We start from the raw sequence: 17,710 nt of genomic DNA, 5'->3' as shown, positions 1-17,710 counted from the left end.
TTCCACTCTGATTAAATGGTACTTGGGGCTTGCAAAACCAGAGCGAGAGAATTCTTTTTGCAAAGGCTGAGGCAGAGTCGTGAACGGTGACAGGTCTTTAGGAAAAAGAAAATTGTTTGAATCGATGTCTGTAAAATAGCGGACTATTTTTTTAAGGTGCTGTGCGGTTATGGTGATACCAAGAGCAACTCTATACCCCATAACCTTGCGATTATATCCGTCGTAGACGTGTATCAGAGTATTGCTAGGTCGATGATATTTGTACTTGGGGGTGTGATTATAGAGACGAGTACGCACAAGATATATATATATATATATATATATATATATATATATATATATATATATATATATATATATATATATATATATATATATATATATATATATATATATATATATATATACAGTTGTTTAAAATGGTATACCTAGTAAGGGCACCTGCCCCCTGACAGAAAGAAAGAAAGAAGTAAAAACGGAAAAGTGATATTGGCTAATTTGATTTTGTTGGCCAAGTTCTTGACTGACCCTCCCCACTCCTCCAACACCCTCCCCATTTCCCATTTCCCCCCACCCCACCCCCACCCCCACCCCACCTCCTTTACAAACCGCCCAAGCAGCAGCAGCAGCTGCAGCAGCAGCCTCGCGCGAACAAGCACAGCAACACCAAAATACCATCCAGCGAGGCACCTGCCCCGTCAGGTCCAGCTAGCAGCCGCCAGAGGTAGCAGTAGGCCAGGCACGGGGCGTGACCCCCAAAAAGGTATGGTCATTGCATTGGGGGCGCTCGCTCTCGCAGGTTTCTCAGTTTGAGGGGCGGCCGGTAAAAACTGGCACCCACTCCGAAACCAACCACTGTGTCAAGGTCTCCGCTGTTTTCTCCTCTCTTCGACTCCTCCCAATCAAAGGCCTCCACCTCCTACACCACCCCGACCCACCCCACCCCACCCCACCCCATCCACCAGTTCACCACCCGCTCCGCACCAACAAACGAACGCACGCGACCACTGTCACTTTTATTACATCTTTATCAGTGCTTTTGTCTGCGTCGTTTCTATGTGTTTGTGGTTATTTCCACCTGTCTACTTTGCATTGTCTTTGTGTACGAGCGAATACTAGTTTTTTCAACAATTTATCAGTCCGTATGTATCGTGTTACACACCCTCTCTCTCTCTCTCTCTCTCTCTCTCTCTCTCTCTCTCTCTCTCTCTCTCTCTCTACTTCGACATTCTGTTGCCATGCTGTCTACCCTACCCCAATAATATTCTTACATCCTAAATATCATAATAACACCCACCCTTTTCTTTCTGGTCCTCTTCAGCGCGTCGATTTTTCTGCCTTTTTTTTTTTCCTTCTCCGTCATCTCAAGCTTCGCCCTTTTCTCCAGCCTTGAACCAATTCGACCAGTCAACCAACGCCCTTAGATGCCACGTTGACAGAGTACTATATCTGTTATGGATAGAAAAGAAAAATCTCTCTTTCGTCTCTCTCTTTTCCAGTAACAGATGTAAGAAAGAGATTGAATGCTTTTTTATCAGGTAGAAAATTGAAGGAAAAGAGTGAAAAATATCTCTCTCTCTCTCTCTCTCTCTCTCTCTCTCTCTCTCTCTCTCTCTCTCTCTCTCTCTCGTAATGCAAACAGTGAAAATGAAATGATTTTCACTTTTCTTTCGCTATTGAACATGAGAAGAAATATGGAAGATATCTCTCTCTCTCTCTCTCTCTCTCTCTCTCTCTCTCTCTCTCTCTCTCTCTCTCTCTCTCTCTCTCTATAAGTGAATAATGAAAAGTAATGATTTTATCTTTTTCGGTATTCAACATAAGAAATTACTTGGAATCTCTCTCTCTCTCTCTCTCTCTCTCTCTCTCTCTCTCTCTCTCTCTCTCTGTTAAGAATAGCCTACTGAAAAGTAGATATTAAAAAAATGATCAATCTTTTTATCTTTCTCTCTCTCGTAATGTAAATATTAAAAGGTTATGATTTTAATCTCTTTGAGTATTCAGCATAAAAAAATATGGAAAATCTCTCTCTCTCTCTCTCTCTCTCTCTCTCTCTCTCTCTCTCTCTCTCTCTCTCTCTCTCTCTCTCTCTACTGTAAATAATGCAAAGGTAATGATGATTTTAACATCTTTCGGCATTCAACCTAAGAAAAAATATGGAAAATCTCTCTCTCTCTCTCTCTCTCTCTCTCTCTCTCTCTCTCTCTCTCTCTCTCTCTCTCGTGTAATGTAAATAATTAAATCGGTAGTGATTTTAATCTCTTTCGGTATTCAACATAAGGAAAAACATGGAAAATCTCTCTCTCTCTCTCTCTCTCTCTCTCTAAAAAAATCTAGAGCACAACGCTTTTGTACTTAAGGGCCGTAGGGCATCATGCAGCGTCAGTTCTTCAAGGCTCGACATAGTTCGGATCCCTTCCGCTCAGGGGCGCTGAATGCTAGACTTAAAATTGGGTGTGATAATAACATAGAGATTAATATCAAGTTTACACACAAGGAAACAGTGAAGAAACAGAGAGAGAGAGAGAGAGAGAGAGAGAAGAGAAAGAAAGAATTTTCCTTTCTTCAGCCATTAGGAAATGGAAAGTGAGAAAGAGAGGGAAAGTTTCAGAGAAATCCTTGCTTTTATGTTGCCGTGGTGAGGTAGTCCGAATGGATTCTATTTCGTGCGCATACTTTTCAGTTTTATATTTTTGGCAAAATAAGAGAAGTTCATCCTCTTATTTTGAGCAAAAGTAATATAATTTTACTGAAATTAATTATACAAATAACTGATCAGGTGGCGGTTTAGTTATTAAATCACAAGCAATGCAACATTTAAGATTGCGCATATCATGACGAAAGGAATCTATCTCTCATTTCTAATGAATGTACGAGAGACTTTGACTTGGAAATATAACAGTAATAAATCAATGGTTAGTTTTTCATTTTGAATATCCCCTTGACTGCATTAGTGAATTCATTTTCAGTTTTGCAAGGCGAATCATATGGTCACAGATTTTCGTGTGAAGGCTTCACAACAACTTGGTTGAAGCAACTGTCCCCAATGAGTTCCCGCTGCGCTGACTGATGACAAGTCAAACTTGTCTAATTTTCTTTCTTCATATCAGTTAGCCTCTCTCTCTCTCTCTCTCTCTCTCTCTCTCTCTCTCTCTCTCTCTCTCTCTCTCTCCAGGAAGGGGCATGAATGTGCGCGTGTGTAAGAGAGGCACAGAGATCGTTTCTCTTCCTTGCCCTTCTTTCCAGTTCCTCAGTTTCCAGTTCTCAGTGTCATTCCAATTACTAAACCGGGCAGCGAGAAGGGCACCCGGTGTTGGGGTGGGGTGTGGGGGTGGGTTCCCTGTTATAGGGGGAGTCCGGTTGTGACGTCAGAGACCTGATGTTCGTCTCCGTTCCAAGGCTTGAAAAAGATAGATGAACAGTACGGCTGAGTTGTGGAATACAGGCATAGGACTATAAAGAATCTGTTGGAAAAGGAAGTTAGATTAAAGAGTGATAGAGAGAGAGGGAGAGAGAGAGAGAGAGAGAGAGAGAGAGAGAGAGGAAGGAGGAGGGGTGGTAGAAATTTGTGGCAGATCGTGAGGAACCGAGGCCAACAAGTTACTGACTCAGGGCCCAAAATGCCCACACCCCCATGCCACGTACGTCTGCACGCACTTACTCGTATGCCCACACGCACACAACGTATTTGCTTATATATACGTCTGCAAAAAGTATTATGTATGTGTCTGTATACAGACATTTGCAGACCTAATCCAGCGGATTAATAAATGAGACTGCAACAGAGAGATTTTAGCACACGCTAACACCAGCATTTAGCACATGGATCATTTTCTTGACCTATCTAACGATACGATGTGCTAAAACCCAAAAATGGGTCTCGGTTCGGAGGTCACGCCTGGGCCGGTCATAGGTTAGATTCCCTTTGTACAGCAACGGGGTCGCGTTGCAAAGGTAAAGCGATTGTTATGGGGCGTTCGCTGCGCCGAAGACAAGACTTCGGATTTTGATGCGAGAGAGAGACTAAGTTTGAAGTTAATATTGAAAGAGAAAAAAAAAAAAGATAGGGCAGATTTTTTTTATCTACATTCTGCTTGGCCCATTTTCGTCTTTTTCGTTCTTTCCTTTTGCTATTTTCAAAAAGGTTTTTTGAAGTTAATAAAGAAAGAAAGAAAAAAAATGAGCGTAGTTTTTTTTCTGTTATCTACAATCTGCCTGGCCTATTTTCTTCGTCTGTTACGTTCCTTCCTTTTGCTATTTTTTTTTATTTTTTACTAATTTTTTTTTTAGGATGAGTTACCACAAATTTTTTTCTTTCGTCGTGGTTCACCTTCCTTCTCTCCACCCGCTCTCACTCTCCCTCCCAGATGACTTCGTGTGCAGGTTGCGTAGACTACATCATGCGTTGCATTATTCATTGCAAGCTATTGCAAGTTGCAGCTGCGCCGTGCTTTCAATTTCTTCGGGCCCTCTTAAAAAAAAGGAAAAGGATTTCTCTTCGCCTTCTTCAGTTTTCGTATTGTAATATCCATTGTTTCTTATCGTGAATTTAAGGACACTTTTTTTTTTTCGAGGGTCACATTTCCTCTGGGAATGATAGACGTTGTAAACATGCTCTCTCTCTCTCTCTCATATATATATATATATATATATATATATATATATATATATATATATATATATATATATATATATATACAGTATATACACATGTATATACGTACATATATATATTTTTCGCACTTACAGAACCTGAAATCAAGTTTCTCACCACTATAAATAACTTATGTAAAATGCAAAGTAATGTATTCTGTCAAGATATATAAACTTGCTCCCAGGGCAAGTTAAAATAACAGTTTGGTGGAATCTGATAAAAGTGCAGATTTGGGGCTGTTCTCTTTATCATTATTACAGTATATACATAATCACCATGTCGTAAGAGTAATGTTGACTCAGCTACATTGGTATTTTAACTTGATTGCGCGCTCTTTAGCTGAAAACTCAATAATATATATATATATATATATATATATATATATATATATATATATATATATATATATATATATCATAACAATATGCATATCTCCTGATTTTACTTATTTTTTTCAATTTCATTTTGGAATATTATACACATACGTTCATACATAAACGTGAGCCCGAATATATATACGGATTTTATATATATATATATATATATATATATATATATATATATATATATATATATATATATATGTATATATACATATATATATAAATATATATGTATATATATTTATATATATAGTGTATATAAATATATATATATATATATATATATATATATATATATATATATATATATATATATATATATATATATATATATATATTTATATACACTATATATAAATATATATATATATATATATATATATATATATATATATATATATATGTATATATTTACACACATATATATACATTTGTATATATACATATACATATTACATACTTTTCTTCGTGTCAGCATACGTATGAGAAAGCCTTGAAGGAGACGAGTTCCTCGGGGAGTCGATGAAAGTAATATCAAACGGAATAGATGCAATTGCACGCATTCATATTCACAAGTGATCAGAATTCAGCCTTTCCCTCTTAGTCGATTCACCTTTAATGATCAGCGTCTGCAGATGAAGTTAATTTGGGTACTAAAGAAAGAGAAATGAAATGAGTATATACATGTGTACTAGTTTTGTCTGGTAATGCGTATTCGAAAACTTCTGCTCCCTGTCTTTCGAGCTTAGTTATATGTATATGTGTATATGTACATGTATACACATATATGTATGTATATGTATATGTATATATATACATATATATATGTATACATATGTACATACATGTACGCACACACCCACACACACACACATGTATATATAAATATATATATATGTATGTATTTATATATATACTATATATATGCACACTCACATATATTAATAATATATATATATATATATATATATATATTATATATATATATATATATATATATATATATATATATATATATATATATATATATATATATATATATATATATATATATATATGAAATACTACTTTCCCCTGTCACAGGGATAGCTCATATAGGCGCCATTCTTCTCATTCTGTACAAAAACCTTTCGGGATGAAGTTGCTAGCCTCATGCCGTTCTCCACCGTGGCTGCCGCGACCCACCAGAAGAATCTACTGGTGACCTGGTATCCAATTCGCTATTATTCACAAAGGCATAATTTTGGTCAACGGGCCTAAGTCGCCTCCCCCGCCCAGGATCGATCTCGCGACTCGAGACCACCAAGAGATGCGGAATGGCAACCGCTAAATGCGTATGGTCATAAAAAATACGATATGCCGTTAGATTAAGCATTGTGCGCCTCGTATCTGTTTTTCTTAGGCGCCGTTGAATTGTCATGATGTCGCTGTCTGGACGCCAATAAGGAAATGCGTTTGTGTGCAATAAGATGAGTTTTTATTTATATATTTTTTACTTATGACGAATATTATTTACACATTTTCCTCCCGTGTTTATCTGGCCATCTTTTACTCCATCTTTGGTCTGATCTTTCTTTTTTTTTTTACATTTTTACATACGGTTCCGTGTAACATGTTTGGCTTTCCCAATAATTATGAAGATGATTATTATTATTATTGCCAGCGTACCCGTAACAAATAATGTCGAAAATATAAGAGATGGTATAGGCAGAAGGCCTAGACCTACCATAATAAGACAGGGGAAATGTGTGTGTGTGTGTGTGTGTGTTGGTGGGGGGGTTGTGTTTGGGGGGAGTTGGTTGCCGAGGAGGGTGGTGACAAGAATGGTGATTCGCAGCGGACACAAATTTCTTTTTGACATTATGATAGTGAGGTGTATTTGACTAACCACTATCACACAGTTCAAGTTTTCACTGTACTATCGACACCCAGACGCCACTGACCTTGTTATGATAACCGTCACGTGACTAGTTTTTAATACTAGAGGGCCCAAGGCACTGGCAGAGGTTTCTTACAACTTCGAGTCTAATATTAACCAATCACGATTTGGCCTCTATTCTCCTACTGTACGTAACTCTCTCTCTCTCTCTCTCTCTCTCTCTCTCTCTCTCTCTTATTTCTCTCTCTTTTTTCTCTGTCTTTTTTAATTCGTTTATCTGTGTCTATCTCTGTATTGTACATTAAACAGATGTTGTCTTCTTATAAGCAAGAGAACTCCGGAGGAGCCACTAATTAGACTTAGGTTACACGGCTCCTTCTTCTTATTAGCTTTTGATATTTCAGTATGCACTTAGATTCTTCAAGTCCATCAGAGTGTCATGCAGTATATATTCCGCCATAATAATCACGGCTCAAAACATATTAATAATAAAAATAGATAGACTGACAGATAGACTCATAAGTTAACTGGAGAGAGACATAGACCCATAAATTGACTGACTGGTGGGAATCATTTTAAAAACCCAATGATCGTCAGGGTGATCGATCATTACACATTCCGCGCATTGTTATATGATCCTGTCCTGTGGTCAGGTCATGACCCAGATAATCTGACCTGACCTTACCATTGTCCCAAAGCGAGAGCTGGGCACGGGGCACACGATTTGAGGAGGACCGGTTAGGGGGGCTCGCTGCTGCCGCCTCGTCACTTTCACCTTCTGCCGTTCAAGTTAGCCTTCCCAGCCGACCCATTCCAGCTGGAAGAACCCATTTTAATTCAGCCGTTGTCTGACAGATAGGTTCCAGGCATGTCTGGAATGAATTCTTCATTCATTTTTTTTTTTATTATGAACAGTCCCTCCACTCATTCGATTACCCCCTTTCCAGTTGGAAGAACCCCACTTGAATTTTGCTCGCGTCTGATTAATCCAGTAGGTTCCAGGCAGGCGATGTCTGGAACGATTTCATTAATAAACTCACTTATTCAGTTTCCCCCTTTTTATCTGTTTATTGTTTTCCAGTAAATTGAGGTTACTTGTTTTGGATCATCCTGCTTTGTCGTCCGCGGACTCGTTTGTCCGGTTTCTGGTGCCTTCGACTTCGGAGAAAACGCTTTGTGCCTTTGCATTCGGCTTTGTCGCATAGAAATGTATTTACTTCACTGAAAACGCTTTGCTCCTTTGGACTCGACTTTGTCATATGGAAATATATTTACTGAAAACGCTTTGCTCCTTTGGATTCGACCTTGTCTTATGGAAATATATTTACTTTACTGATGGCTGCATAAGCTGATGCACTGGATGTCAGACTGATTTTTACTTAGATTTAGTAAACGGTATTATTGACTGTACTGAATTTTATGTAGGGTTATAAAACTACGTTATTGTCTACATTTTTTTCTGTAGGACTACAAAATTGAAATCCTTTATGGATTGACTATATATATATATATATATATATATATATATATATATATATATATATATATATATATATATATATATATATATATATATATATATATATATACATATATATATATATATATATATATATATATATATATATATATATATATATATATATATTATATCATGCAGTTTATTTTTATTCAAGTTTATAAAACGGGTATATCAAATCTGCTCACTTTAAGTTAGAAATGTTTTTCAGGAATTTTGTATATTGAGCAGTGAACATTTACCCTTACTATTACCTGAATCAGACTATTTTAAATTAAAAGCTGAGATGAAGTCTCTCTCTCTCTCTCTCTCTCTCTCTCTCTCTCTCTCTCTCTCTCTCTCTCTCTCTCTCTCTCTCTCTCTCTCTCTCAGATGAAATCATGCGTCCATGTTTTTACTGTTATAGAGAACAGAACAGAAAAACCCGTCAGGCAGAGTTAGATTAACAGGTTATGAGAAACATATTAGTTACACTTATCGTATATGTGAGCTCTGGCCACGTTCATAGATAAAATATATTCAAATGAAGCATGTGGTCCACTCTGTATGATAATCCATTGAGTGTATTTTTATAAACGAATAAGTGAGTACGTGCACAATTGCTCGTGCATGCTAATAAAATTGCATTTACGTCACGTTGTCATATTCCGGAGATTGCGTTATCCCATTGCATTGTTGCCAAGTAGGAGAGCAAACATCCATCCCCGTCAGCGGAATCTTGACAATTGCTTGTTCAGAAGAACGAATTTCTCTTTTGAAAACATTACTTTGCTTTTTCTTTGATACTAAAAGAACAGAATTTTTAAGCTTACGAAAAAAAAAATCTCTTTTGAAAACATTACCTCGCCTTTCCTCTGATACTGAAAGAATAAAATTTTTAAAATTATAAAAAATTATATTTTGAAAACATTACTTTGCTTTTTCTTAGATACTAAAAAACCAGAATTTTTAAACTTACAACAAAAAATGTTATTATTGAAAACATTACTTCGCTCTTTCTTTGATACTGAAAGAACAGCATTTTTAAAATTACAAAAAAAAAAATTCTCTTTTGAAAACATTACCTCGCCTTTCCTTTGATAATGAAAGAATAAAATTTTTAAAATTATATAAAAAAAATTATATTTTGGAAACATCACTTCGCTCTTTCTTCGATACTGAAAAAACAATTTTTAGAATTACAGAAAATTACTCTTTTGAAAACATTACTTTGCCTTTCCTCTGATATTGAAAGAATACAACTTTTTCAATTATAAAAAATTTCTGTTTTGAAAACATTATTTCGGTCTTTCTGTGATACTGAAAGAGCAACGTTTTTAAAATGTAAAAAAAAATGTCTTTTTTGAAAACATTTCTGCGCTTTTCCTTTGATACTGAAAAAAATATATATATAAAAAAAGTTTCGTGATACTCAGCAAAATTATAGACACGACAATTCAGAATCATTTTGAATAGCAGAAAATTTAGTAAATTCACTGAGAAATTTACTAAAACCCACGAATGCTAAGAATTAAAAGCGTTTATTTTAAAACACGGGAGTGCAAATGGAGACAACTGAAATGTTTTAGAGAAATCAGCCATGATACGTTTACAAAAAAAAGATGACAAATTGTGAATTATCATCATCATTTACAGATGTAAGTACTGTAAATGTCTCGTAAATTTGAAGAACTGGTAACAATTTGAAATTATTTTTATCATAAATGTTTCTCAGACCTGAAAGTACCGACTATTTGAACAATGTCTGAAGTATAAGTGGGTTTTAAAGTTGATTTGACTTTTGAGACCAACAAACAAACTACGTCTATTTTTATAAGTTAGCAAAAATTAGTTATAAACTAAATGAAATGTTAATTTCTTTCATCAGTAACGATCTAAAGACTCTATAAATGGTAGAACTGTGACACTGTCTTTTGAAAGAAGAATAGATTATGTCCAGCCATTCGAAAAAAAAAAAAAAAAATTTCGTGCGCTCAAGAACAACGAGTTTTCTTAAGTTATCAGTAGTTATATCTCTCAGGGAAACGAAGGCCCATGATTAGCAATGTTCTGTAACCTCGCAGTGAGGTACATCCTACATTGAGCTTGCATGGCGTACTGTAGACGGAACTAACGATTTATTTTGCTTTTGTAGTTTCCCTGTGGCGCCCGCGTAGGTGTTCAGCTTCTTTCATTTCACCTGGCTTCAGTTTTCCATTTTCATTTAAGAGCAATTCCTTCGGGCAGTTCCTAAGAAAATCTAGAAGAGTGACTCGGTGGTCTTGTTAAACTATTTTTATTATAATATTTTTCTTACCATAACTAGCTCTGTAGATCTTCTTTTAACGTGCTTTTTTCCCATTTGTATGGGGTAAGCACGATGCCTTATTTTTGAAGGACTGATTCGGCTTTGGGGTAGACAGTAGTCTCGATCGGCTGCCTTGCCTGTCATCGCTTAGACACCGGTAGCGTATGTACATGTATTGTACCAGTCACCAGCGCCCTTTCTCCCAGCAGCTAGAAGTTGTTGCGCGGTTAGGTCGACAGTCGAGACGTGTGAGGTGTCTGTTATGTTTTTAGATGTTGGAATGGCTTTGTTTGTGTGTGTATTAGTCTGTAACACCCATTTGCTTTTAGGCAAACCTATCCATTGATTACAGACATAATCCTGGGGTGTCTATACGGATAGCAAAGTGTCCGCCTCTCTGACTGTTCGGCTGTGAATTTGAACCCACGCCACAGACCTCTTATGAAGTCCGAAGCTGCTGCTCTAACCGACTTGGCCATCGAGACTCTATAACTAACTCTGTAGATGAAGACCATAAACTTTTACCACGTCTTAAGAACTCATATATATGTATATGTATATATATATATATATATATATATATATATATATATATATATATATATATATATTGTATATATTACTAAATATTAAAGTGAAAAATTTGTATATTATGATGAGCTAGCATTATGAGGAACGTGTATTTTTTTCCCTGCTTTAAAAATGTAGAACGTATTCTTACCCAGTCTTAAGATGAATAACTTGTATTTTGACCAGTTCTTAAAATTATTGACGGGTATTTCTTTAAAAACCTCTTAAAAAAACAGAAATGATTTCTGACTAGGGTTTTAAATGGAAGAACAGTTTCTAAAATGGATATCTTTGCATTTCTGACCTCCCCCCTTAACGATGAACGTATTACTGACCAGCGCTTAAAACGCTGAACATATCTCTGACCAGCACTTAAAACTCTGAACGTATTACTGACCAGCGCTTAAAACGCTGAACATATTTCTGACCAGCGCTTAAAACGCTAAAGATATTTCTGACCAGCGCTGAAAAGGCTAAACATATTTCTGACTTAAAACGCAGGAACATGTTCCGCTCGACAGTCTGCTATAACAGGCTCTCTCCTACCAAGACACTGCCTCGGCATGTTGCAAGATATCTGACCCGTTTCCTTGCATCTTGCACGAGAATCTTTTCCTTTACGTCCTCGAAATTCACACTGAAACGGTCATTGCAGTCCGAGGGGTTAATCATGCGAAAATGGAATTGCTGTAGTGTTTTGTGCCTGAGTGTGACCCTGCTCACCCCAAATCAAATTATGAAGGGGAAGAGTTGTAGCGAATGGTGGGTCCTATCACTTCTTATCTCCTTTTCGAGCCCAGTCTCTCTCTCTCTCTCTCTCTCTCTCTCTCTCTCTCTCTCTCTCACTTGTCTCTCTCTCACACACACACACATACATACATACATACATACATACATAATTTATGTTAACCTTTTTTTTATATTCCACATTTAGACATTGTTTCCAGTTCTTCATGTATGTACATATAGGACAAGTAAAACTTTCTCTCTCTCTCTCTCTCTCTCTCTCTCTCTCTCTCTTCAACAAAACCTGATCACTCGACGATCAGTGAGTTAATTGAATGGGGGAGCCAAATGCAAGTAACATTTTTGTCTTCCAGAAATATCTCGGTAGACGCAAGGTTACGCGAACGGATGAAGTGATCAAAGGGAGTTAATGAGAAATTGCCTAGGAAAACGACGGAATAATCGCTCTTTAATGTTATGCTTCTCTTACGGTACTTACCATTTCTTATAATGTCTTAGACGGCATGAGAATGTTGAACGTCTTTATGATTTGGTTTACATTTTATGAACTGGACCAGGAAAACCTGCACTGTCACTTTATCTAGATTGCATCCTGTAGAACAAATTTCCTGGAAGCAACGGCTCTTATTATCCCCTGATGCCAGCAATTACGATTGACACCTTCGTCAGGAGATATCCCATTTGGCCATTTTCAGAGAACGGTATCACGCGGTGACTGAGCATTTGGAGTTAGTGCGAGCTACTTTTTTCACGGAGGGCCATCTTCCACAGTCTGTCGAGGTGCCACGATGTCTCTGAGAACAGCCTTAGATTTTTTTTTTATTATTATCTCTGATGCTACTATATTAAAAAAAAATTAAACCACTGACTTAAAGTGCCCAGCGACAGTGACTGTTTTTTTTTTTTTTTACTTTTCCCAACGACAGGTTTTGTAAACATAAATTTCACTTTATACGTTTTTAATCTGTAATATAATTTTTATCGATTTTACTCTTTTTCTCATATGGGTATTCTATTCCTTTCACGTTTGCTTAGCAAGTTAATGGCATTTTTGGCTTGTTCCATGTGAACATGTACTTGCTTAATAATAATAATTTTATGAATAATGGGCCAACATCCTTTGCAGGAAACATCTGCAACACCAGCCACTTTAAATGCCTACCCAGAAATCTCATCAGTATCACGTCAACCTCTTTACATACACTGCGACCTCTACCTCTACCTAATGGGCCTTCTCGTTCCTCCAGTCTTCCCAATCCTGTCGCCTTCTCCTTCCTCACAGTCTATCGTCTTCCATTCTTTCCACTTGACCAGACCACTTGAAAACATTTATCCATCTTTACACTTCATGTATCGACCACATATGCATTTCTCAACCCCTCATACTCCACATGTTCTTTGAAAACAATTTCTTTTAAAAGATATCACCATTTTATCTAAACTTCGCTTCCATAGATACTCCTCTTTATTAAAACCTTTGTAGAGACTCCTTTACCTTCATGCTTGACCTAATCTGTGATTCACTTTTTTTTTCCTCTTCATACCATCTTCAGTTCCGTTTACTTCCAAATACTCAGATGAATTCAACCTCGTCTATTTTTGAAATGTCCGTTCTAAAATTAACTTTGACATGGCATTGGTTTCTGTTCAACCTCGTGACACAGACACAAGCATTGTACACACATGCAAAAGACACACACACACACACACACACACATATATATATATATATATATATATATATATATATATATATATATATACATATATAATATATACTGTATATATATATATATATATATATATATATATATATATATATATATATATATATATATATATATATATATATATATGTGTGTGTGTGTGTGTGTGTATGTGTGTTTGGTAATGAACCTGTTTACTTGAACCTTTACTTGTTTTTTTTTGAGGAATATACACACTTTTTACTAATGAACCTTTACATACAAAAACGGATAATTGATATTAGCTATTGTAAAAGCATTCGCCTGTCCAACTTCATTAAAAATTGAATCATTAAAATTGCACTGGTCGGCTCTGCTTGCGCTCAAGTGAAAACCTCTCGCAAAAAATCTTTAAACATTTGGGCAGCATCGCTACCTTGGCCTCTATAGATTGACCAGTACAACTTCCACCTTCGCCGGTACTGGTGCCAGTGGTAGTGGCAGATGGGGGGTGAAGCGCCCTCTCCCCTTTCAATACGTCTTCCCCCTTCCTCCCCTCCCTGCACCCCATCCTAGCAACCTGCCATACGAGGCTGTTGCTGTTGCACTGGTTTGCTACCTCTCCTTTCTGAAGGAGGCACGGCAGGGGTATGGTGTAGGGAGGGTGGGGGTGGGGGAGCGTGTGTTACCCATCCCATTTGGGGCGTGTGTTTCTGTGTGCGGAGGTTAGGTGATTCTCCCTCTTCTCCTCCTCCTCCTCCTCCTCCTCTTCTTCTTTTTCTTTTCTTCTTCTTCTTCTTCCAGTCCATCTCTCCATTGCGAATCCCTCCTGCTCATTTCCAGGGCCTCTCTCTCTCCTCTCTCTCTCACCTCTTTATCTCTCAGCTCTATGTTTATCATCCCAGTTTGTTAAAAGTGGCTTTCCTTGACGACCTGCGAGTGATGCAGTTGGCGGGTCCATTCGGAAGAGCGGCAGCTCCAGATAGAACCTAGTATGTGGTGGCCTAGTATAGGCAACCCTGATACTCGTTTTCATGCAGACCAAGTACCTAGTTCATGCAGAAAGCCCTTGTACAGAGAACCTTGCAGGTAGTTTTCCACTTCCCTACTTGCAGAAACCTCCATTATCTAGTCGACTGCACGTACGCGATGGTGCCCGTTTTTCAATATGCTTATTATTATTTAGAAGCACAAAAGCGATTGCGTCAAGGAAGAGACGCAAAAACGTACACAGGAACTTGTGGTCTTGTTGAAAAAACTTGTAAACACTTGTGGATACATGCAGACAATGAAATCTATCGGTTTTGAATGTAACATCTAATTTAGTTAGACGCAATAACAATTGAAACGAGTTGCTGGCTTTTTGCATTTCCCGGACTGCCTCCAGTTCAGTATTGTTAATAATTATATGTACAGTATGTGTATATATATATATTAAATATATATAATATATATATATATAATATATATATATATATATATATATATATATATATATATATATATATATATATATATATATATATATATATATATATATATATATATATATATATATATATATATATATATATATATATATATATATATATATATATATATATATATATATATATATATATATATATATATATATATATATATATGTAGCTATTGCCATGTTTCATCACTGGCCAGTTCTTTTGTCTGTCTCATGTACTGTCAGCGCATTGATTTTGTTGTGCCATTCCTCTGTTTTTTATATATATATATATATATATATATATATATATATATATATATATATATATATATTATATATATATATATATATATATATATATATATATCCATACATTATCTATCTGCACTTTTTAGGTCATCCTCATTCGTTCATCTTTCCAACCCTTTCCTTCCGAATTTTGCACACTTTTCACCAACCTATCGTCCTTCTTTCTCTCTTCATAACCAAACCATCTCAGAACACTTTGATCCATCTTTTTGCTTCTACTTGTATATACCACTTCATTTCTCTTCATTACAACCTTTCTTACTCTACATATAATACGTATAGAAAAAAAACACATGAACAGCTTTCAACTTTTCTCGTTCATTCAAATCATCATCAACACTCCACTTCCATAAAAGTGAGCTGGCTTAACAATCCCCTCTTATATTCCAACTCTGGCCTTCATACACTCCTCTTCCAGATCTTTTGCATGAACCTATTTCACATCTCACCTCTTTTCTGATTTCAGCTATGTTTTTCCCTAGATATCTACTATATGAATCAACAACTTCAAATCTTTCTTCATGCACATCAACATTAACTGTTCCAACTTCCGTGTTTCCATTTAGACTCATAACCTTGCTTGTTCAGATTTGCTCTCAGCCTTTTCCTGTCACTAACATTGTTCAACTTTTACCGTATTCAGCGACTTCTCTTTACTATCTCTATTCACCAGTGTTACCATCTGCAAAAACCAGCCCTCCTGCAGTCCTATTTTTTTTCCTTCACTTTGCATTTATAACTAATGCCCTTTCTCTGAATTCTCTCATCGTTTCGCCCTTAAATATATTAAATGGTCGAGAAGAAATAGCAAGCTTTGTCTCAGATAAACCAATCACTCTTCTAGTAGCATAATTTAACATATACATCGCTTTCATCATAAACGCTTATAATCACTTTCGACAACCTCGCCTTTGATCCAAAGCCTCATGAGCAACTTTTGCATTGCATCACTGTTAATTCTGCTGAAGCTTTTTCTAGGCCTGTAAGGCAAAAATAGTTTTTTCCATCTCTCCCTCTCTCTCTCTCTCTCTCTCTCTCTCTCTCTCTCTCTCTCTCTCTCTATATATATATATATATATATATATATATATATATATATATATATATATATATATATATATACAGTATATATATATATATATATATGAGAGTATATATATATATATATATATATATATATATATATATATGTTATATGTATATATATGTGTGTGTATATATGTACACACACACACACAATAATAATAATAATATATATATAGAGAGTTATATATATATATATATATATATATATATATATATATATATATATATATATATATATAGTCCAGTGAAATCCATTAAACCTTTATTTGTCTGGATAACAGATGTTTTATTGCTGATTATAGTGCTAGGGGTCTCCTGGACATATTTAAGCCGGGTGACATTCTGACACCCTTGGGCAAAATTTTTATAGCCAAAATTCAAAATAAAACAACGCCATAAGGAAAATCTTAAATTTGTGATATCTAAGCTTCTAATTGTCATAGAAGCCTGATTTTTTTATTTAAATATATGTTTTGAGGTAGTAGAAGACATCTAGATACTCAAATTAGACATATTTATCTCTTTATATACATCTGAGAACATTGATACATTTTGAGGCCCTTAAATCACAGTATAATATGTCATTGGGAAATTTAACTTCAATTTTCTGGTAAAGAGGAACATTTTGTTTGTAAAATGAGGTCATTAATTAAAACTACAAAATAAAAAATAAAAAAAGAAAAAAATACAGACAGCAAAACTGCAGCATTATACATTGATAATTTAACATCAGGTAACAATAGTGTGCGACAGAAAACATCAAATATATTTAGTTTATGTGTATGCATTATGAAGTATATTATTATAGGCACCAAGTCCTGTTCTATCAACACATAAGATGCAGTATTTATGCTGAACAATTTCAGTACTTTGAGCAGAAACATAATAATCAATCTATGAAATTTAATAAGGGTATAATCTGAAAGTTGTAACAAAGTTGTTGAACCGCACATGTGCAATCCATAATTATATTATACACTCATAGCAAATTGCATTAACAAATCAATTCATCTATGCCAAATCATATTTCTAAGTCCTCTAAACTTTAGGCACAAAAAGCAAACAAGCAATCAATTGTCATCTTCTGGTTCACTTAGTTCATTATCTTCCTGGCTTACTGAAGTCATTC

At 35.7% G+C, this 17,710-nt stretch overlaps 1 protein-coding gene across 2 annotated transcripts in view; it reads left to right on the top strand.

Moving 5' to 3' along the window:
• The window catches only part of LOC136840140 (broad-complex core protein isoforms 1/2/3/4/5-like), a 79,319-nt gene that overhangs the window by 7,793 nt on the left and 53,816 nt on the right, over nt 1-17,710 (top strand). The window lies entirely within an intron of this gene.

This window comes from Macrobrachium rosenbergii, chromosome 7 (genome assembly GCF_040412425.1).
Source record: "Macrobrachium rosenbergii isolate ZJJX-2024 chromosome 7, ASM4041242v1, whole genome shotgun sequence".
NCBI classification, from domain to species: Eukaryota; Metazoa; Arthropoda; class Malacostraca; order Decapoda; family Palaemonidae; genus Macrobrachium; species Macrobrachium rosenbergii.
The sequence above is the reverse complement of the archived record's forward strand: the minus strand, read 5'-3'. Positions and strand labels throughout refer to the sequence as shown.